We start from the raw sequence: 6,902 nt of genomic DNA, 5'->3' as shown, positions 1-6,902 counted from the left end.
TAGATAGGTACCAAGGTGCTCTTTCTCCACTCATCGGGCATCTTCTTTGACCCTAAAATCTCATTAAAAAGCTTGGTTAACCAGTTGATGCCTTTTTCTCCAAGACCCTTCCAAACCTCAATCGGGATATTATCAGGTCCTACTGCTCTGCCATTTTTCATCTGCTTTAGAGCTTCTTTTACCTTGAAGTCTCGAATCCTTCGATAGTAGTCAAAGTTTTGATCTTCTTCCCTTGTACATAATCGACCAAGGCTCGGAAAAGTCTTTTGTCCCTCATTAAATAACTCGTAGAAGTAGCTCTTCCACCTTTCATTAATCTTCTCCTTTTGAGCCAACACCTCTCCATCCTTATCCTTTATGCACTTAACCTGATCCAAATCTCTCGTTCTTCTTTCCCGGCTCTTTGCGATTCTATATATACCTTTTTCTCCTTCTTTCGTGCTCAAAGACTGGTAGAGACCCTCATATGCTCTTGTTCTTGCTTCACTTACAGCCACTTTTGTCTCTTTCTTAGCCGCCTTATATTTTTCCCAGTTATCTGCGCTGCGGCATAAAGACCACTCTTTAAATCACTCTCTTTTTAAAATTCTCTTTTCTTGTACACTCGCATTCCTCTACTAGGACTCCTTGTCTCTTGGTCCTATTCCTTTAGATTCACCAAAACTTTCTTTCGCTGTTCTTCTAATAACTTCTGCCATCTCCCTCCACATCTCTTCCGCGCTTCCATTCCCATCCCACTTTGCCTCTTCTCCTACCCGTCTTAGAAAGCTTTTTTGTTCCTCACCTTTCATCTGCCACCACCTCGTCCTTCGGTCCTTCGTATGATGTCTTTTCCTCAACTTTTGCTCAACGCGAAAATCCATGACGAGCACCCTATGTTGTGTTGTCAAACTCTCTCCCGGAATAATTTTACAGTTAATGCAAAATTTTTGGTCGACTCTCCTCAACAAGAAGAAGTCAATTTGAGAGCTTGTCATGCCACTCTTATAGGTTATAAGATGTTCGTCTCTCTTTTTAAAACATGTATTTGCGATGAGAAGATCAAAGGTTGAGGAAAAGTCCAAAATAGTTTTACCCTCGCCATTGACTACCCCGAAACCATGGCCTCTGTGAATACTCCCATATCCAGTCACTTCTCTCCCAACATGGCCATTTAAATCTCCTCCTAAGAAAATCTTGTCTCCCAAAGGTATGCCTTGAACCAAACTCTCTAGATCCTCCCAAAACATTATCTTGTGTTGTTCGTCCGAACCCACTTGCGGTGCATAGGCGCTAATCACATGAAAAGCCCCTCCCTCCACCACAAGTTTGATAGAGATGATCCAATCTGTTTCGATCTTTACCTTTTACTTTGTGAACTAGCTTATTTACCCTCGTCCGTTCACGAAAACGCGAGAACCCTTGCTCATTTAACACTACATCCGGGCACCGATGCAGCGGCTCTTGCTTTGACACCGTACTCGAGCCATACGGCGCGTTGCTTCCGGGCAACGACCTAGCTTTAGCGCAATAATGTCTTTGATTCATGTCATGGGGGTTCGGCTATAATTTTATGTTGGTTGCCGAAGACCTAACACAACCCTCCTCCTTTATCCGGGCTTAGGACCGGCTATGTACCGCTAGTGTAACATAGGCGGAGTTCTTATCTTCAATGGATGCATCTGGGTAAAATACACTCAACTGTCAGAAATCTCCAAACTCAATAACACCATTTTTCTTAAGATCAAATAGATAAAAACTCTACAAAGGAGAAACAAAAGTGACCATGCATTAGCCGGAGATTTAAACATGAAACAAAGTTAACATTAAACACTTTCAAATCATAGATAGATGATTAGATCAACGTTACAAACTGCATCCGCAAACAGATTTCTCTTGTTTTTATTCCTGACGAGTGCAAGTTGAAATTCTTCCTGAAATTAAAACTTATGACCAGAAATATCGTATTCTTAATATCCAAGTACCAAATTGGGCATATACGAAGAACTAATATTTAACACCATTAAATTGGAACTAAAACACAATAATTTACCAATCAAGTAACTTTAAAATCATAGTTTTGATTGCGGACGGCGGCTAATGGCGGTGAGCCAAAAATCCGCCATAAAGTTATAGCGGATGGCGTTGCGGAAAATGGCGGAAATGGTGGATTACCTAAAATATACATATATGTGCAAAAAAACATGCAGAAAAATTACAAATATAATAAACTATAAAATCTATCTATATAAGCAACTTTCTAGTCATAAAACATCTAATTAATATAGCAAATATAGTAGCAAATTTAGCAAATAAATATAACATCAAGTTCAAATCATAACTCAAAAGTCATAAGCAAGCCATAAAATAAAAGACATAAAACATAAAAACTGTAAACCATCTACATTCTAGCTCTCATCAAATTCATCCAAATTAACACGATTATTATCGTGTCCCTCTACCCCCTCATCATCCTCTGATTCAGTATCATTGAATTGAATCTCCTCTTCTTGTTCTTCTTCATTTTCAGAATCCTCTTCATCTTCAAATTCTGGTTCTTCTTCCTCTTCCACAATTACTGCTTTTTCTTTTTCTTTTTTTGAAGCCTTAGACCCACTTGGTCCACCCTTTGCACCACCTCTTGCAGTTGCAGGTTCTTTTCTTTTTCTATTTTGTTGTCTTCTAGTATATTGAAGAACGAAATTCTCATGCGATCTAGAATTTTCACAAATAAATTCGCGTTGTAAGTATAGCTTCTAGACCGACAAGAATTCCTTTCTTACAAACGTTTGGTTGTCACAAGTAACAAACCCAATAAAATTTATAAACCGAAGTATACAAACCTCGGGTCGTATTCTCAAAGAATTGCAGGGAAGTGTGTTTTACTATTGGTTATGGAAAATAGTATTTTTGGATTTTTAAAAAAGGTTTGAAAAAGAGAAATAAAATGCAGGAATTAATAAATTAATAACTAATAAAACTCTTGGCAAGGTATGAAAATTGGAAGTCATATCCTAGTTATCCTTTTCAATGATGATGAGAATTATATTTTTGCTCCCACTAAGTCAACCTCTAACTATGAAGGTCAGTTAAGTGGACAAATTAATTTAACACCTAAAGTCCTAGTCAACTCCTGAGGAAAGACCAGAGTTATAGGAATCTAAATTAATCAGCAAAGATAACAATTATCAATCACGATGAGTTTGACAACTCAAGAGTTACTAATTAATCAACTAAAGCCAAAAGAGAAAAATCTAAATTATTTATATAATAAATGGAAGAAAGCAATCATGAGTCTGAAATACCTCAAATTATATTAATTAAGAAAATTCTAACATGAAAAGTTCAGAAACAAATAAAAGAGAAAATAAATAAAAAGAACATTGAACCTGTGATGAAGAAGTAGAAATCCTAATTTTAAAAGAAATCCTAATCCTAATTCCTAAGAGAGAGGAGAGAGCCTCCCACTCTAAAAACTACATCTAAACTATGAAAAGTGTGAATTATGAATGAATGTATGTTGTATCTAGTATGGATGCATTCCTCCACTTTATAGCCTCTAATCTGTATTTTCTGGAACGAGAACGGGGTCAAAAATAGCCTAAAAATCGCTGCTGGTTCATACAGGTCACGGCAAAGTGACGCGGAGGCGTCGTCCACGCATTTGCTGGATTGAAATTCGCAGATGCGACACATGCGCTTCATCCACGCGTCTGCGTCACCTAACTTCGGGGCAGCTATGGCAAATTATATATCGTTCCGAAGCCCCGAATGTTAGCTTTCCAACGCAACTAGAACCGCATCATTTGAACCTATGTATCTCAAGTTATGGTCGATTTAGTACCAAGAGGTCAGGCTGGACAGCTTTAGCAGTTCCTTCAGTTCCTTGTATTCCTTCCAGTTTTGCATGCTTCCTTTCCATCCTCTAAGTCATTCCTGCCCTGTAATCTCTGAAATCACTTAACACACATATCAAGGCATCGAATGGTAATAAGAGAGGATTAACCATAGCAAAATTAAGACCAAAGAAGCATGTTTTCAATCATAGCACAGAATCAGAAAGGAAAATGTAAAACATGCAAATCATATGAATAAGTGGGTAAAGAGTTGATAAAAACCACTCAATTGAGCACAAGATAAACCATAAAATAGTGGTTTATCAACTTCCCCACCCTTAAACATTAGCATGTCCTCATGCTAAGTTCAAGAGAAGCTATAAAGGAGTGAAGAGGAATGATAGAGAGTATGCAATGCAACCTATCTATATGAATGCAATTACATGTAAAATGTTTCTACCTACTTGGTTAAAAGTAAATAAGTTCTCCAAGACAAATATGAACCAAATTCCACTAATTCAAATCGTACAATAAAAGCAAGTAAACTTGTAAGAAGATAGCTCATGAAAGCAGGGAACATAGAATCAAGCATTGAACCCTCACTGGTAGTGTATATCACTCTAATCGCTCAAGTGTCTAGGGTCAATCACTCTACTCTTCCTTAGTCATGCTTTCTAAACCTTGTTCTTCATCTAACCAATCAACAAATATTTAGCATACCAATGCAAACATCATGAGATCTTTTCAGGGTTGTAATGGGGCCAAGGTGCAGGTAAGGATATACATATGGCTAAGCACTTATGTATTACATGCTCATGTATCAAACTTATTTTTGAGTTTTGTCCCATGTGCATTGATTCTTTTTATTTTGCATTTGGGGTAATATATATTTTTTTGTATCCCCTTATTTAATTACTTAATAATTTTTTTTTCAATGCACATGGTAATTTAATTATTTTGATTTCACATGAGCATGCTTCCCAAATTTTCAAATAACAATTTAATTCCCTACTTTTTCTATCATCCCATGTTCCCATGAAATTGCCCACACTTAAATTATACACAATATCTATCTCAAGCTAACCAAGGATTCAACTTGAAATTTTTATTTTATTTTCTGCTTAAGGCTAGTAATGTGGTTATGAAATAGAAGGGGATTAAAAAGCTCAAAATGGCTAACAAGGGTGACATAAAAGGGTAGGCTTATTTGGGATAAGTGAGCAAAAATAAGTAATGGCCTCAATCATATGCAAGCATGTAAATACACTAAATAATGGACATATAGAATGGAACAAAGCAAATATTGCAATTATAGAGAAGAGAACACACAAGAAAAAAAATAGTTATGGTTTAAATAATGTAACCATGTATTTAGACTCAAAGTTTTCACGGGTTGTGTGTTCTTTAGCTCAAAAACCATGTTCTAGTTATAACTTCCAAACAAATTTAACACATAAAAAATTTTAATTTTTTTAATTTAAATTCATGAAATTTTTCAAAAATAGGGTCTTAAAAAGAAACTTATTATTTTTCAACCAAGTAGTACTTAAATGCAAACAATCAACTACACATGCAATCTATTATACAATGCAACAATGAACAAACAAAGAAAATAGAATATTGGTGTTGAGAAGAGAATAACTAACCTGTGGAGATCGGTATCAACCTCCCCACACTTAAAGATTGCACCATTCTCGGTGCATGCTAAGATGTACAAGTGGACGGGCTGCTCCAACTGATGTCTTTCTCTATATATTGTGCAGAATGACTTGCCTGTCTCTCCATTAAGAAGCTTTTTCTCTCTCTTTGTGGTGGCCATCCTGAAAGAAGAGAAAAAAGAAGGAAAGTAACCCAAAAATAAAGATAAGAACATAAATAAAATATGGGTGTTAATGCCAAATAATAAAGGTCTCAATTACATGGTAGCTACAACATGCAAGTGAGAAAATAGTGGAAGCAAATGGCATATCAATAGTGAAAAAGTTGCAACAATAGGAAAGAGAGTGTGAGTAATGCAAGATAGTGTAAGTGCATATCAATGCAAAAGGAATATCAGTATTATAAAAATTAGCATTGACTTATGAATAATAATACCCAATTAGAATAAAACAAGTCATGAAGCACCAGAATAATTCAAGAAAAGATGCAATAGTTGAAGAAGAGAATTTTAACACCAATGGAAAAAGAAAAAGAAAGTAAGAAAGGAGGAAGAAAGAAATAAGAGGAAAAGAAGAATTAGGATTTGGGGAAGAAAAGATAAGATATTTGGCAGATTTGGATAAACTGTGCTGCGCAGGCGACGCGAGCGCGTGGGACACGCGGTCGCGTGGATAGCGCTTCGATGAAGTGACACGAACGTGTAGGTCACGCGTTCGCGTGAAGTGATTCGTGCCTTCAGCGTGAGTGCAGCCTCGCGGCCGCGCAACTCTCTGGTGAAAAGCTCATTTTGCCAAAACTTTGGGTCATGCGATCGCGTGGTGGACGCGATCGCGTGGATGGCCTTGTTTAAAGAACGACGCGGACGCGTAGGGCACGCGTTTGTGTGGTACAGCTTGTGCTGCTGCACGAGTCCAGCCCAATTCCAGCCCAACTTTCGGCCATACATCCTTATATGTCGATTTACAAGGCACGCGTTCGTGTGGGTGACGCGGACGTGTGGGAGGCATTTTTCCCACATGACGCGGACGCGTCAGCGACGCGGTCGCGTGGGTCAAATTGTGCCAAAGGCATGCCTCCAACCACACTTTCGCGTGATTCTCTGTTCCTTTCTTCTCGTTTCTAAGGCACCTACGATGCGGACACGTCATTGATGCTGTCGCGTCGCGTGCTCTCTTTTTTTTATAATAATGCAGTATGCAGAATGCAATGCTAATATGAATGTTATGCATGATTCCAGGTCCAATCAAAACTCAAAAAAAAACAAAATAGACTAGAATTAAAACTGAAAAAGGACGATCATACCATGGTGGGTTGTCTCCCACCTAGCACTTTTAGTTAAAGTCCTTAAGTTGGACATTTGGCGAGCTCCTTGTCACGGCGGCTTGTGCTTGAACTCATCTTGAAACTTCCACCAATGCTTTAACTTCC

Source organism: Arachis duranensis, chromosome 2, assembly GCF_000817695.3.
Source record: "Arachis duranensis cultivar V14167 chromosome 2, aradu.V14167.gnm2.J7QH, whole genome shotgun sequence".
Taxonomy (NCBI): Eukaryota; Viridiplantae; Streptophyta; class Magnoliopsida; order Fabales; family Fabaceae; genus Arachis; species Arachis duranensis.
Note: the sequence above shows the minus strand (reverse complement) of the source record.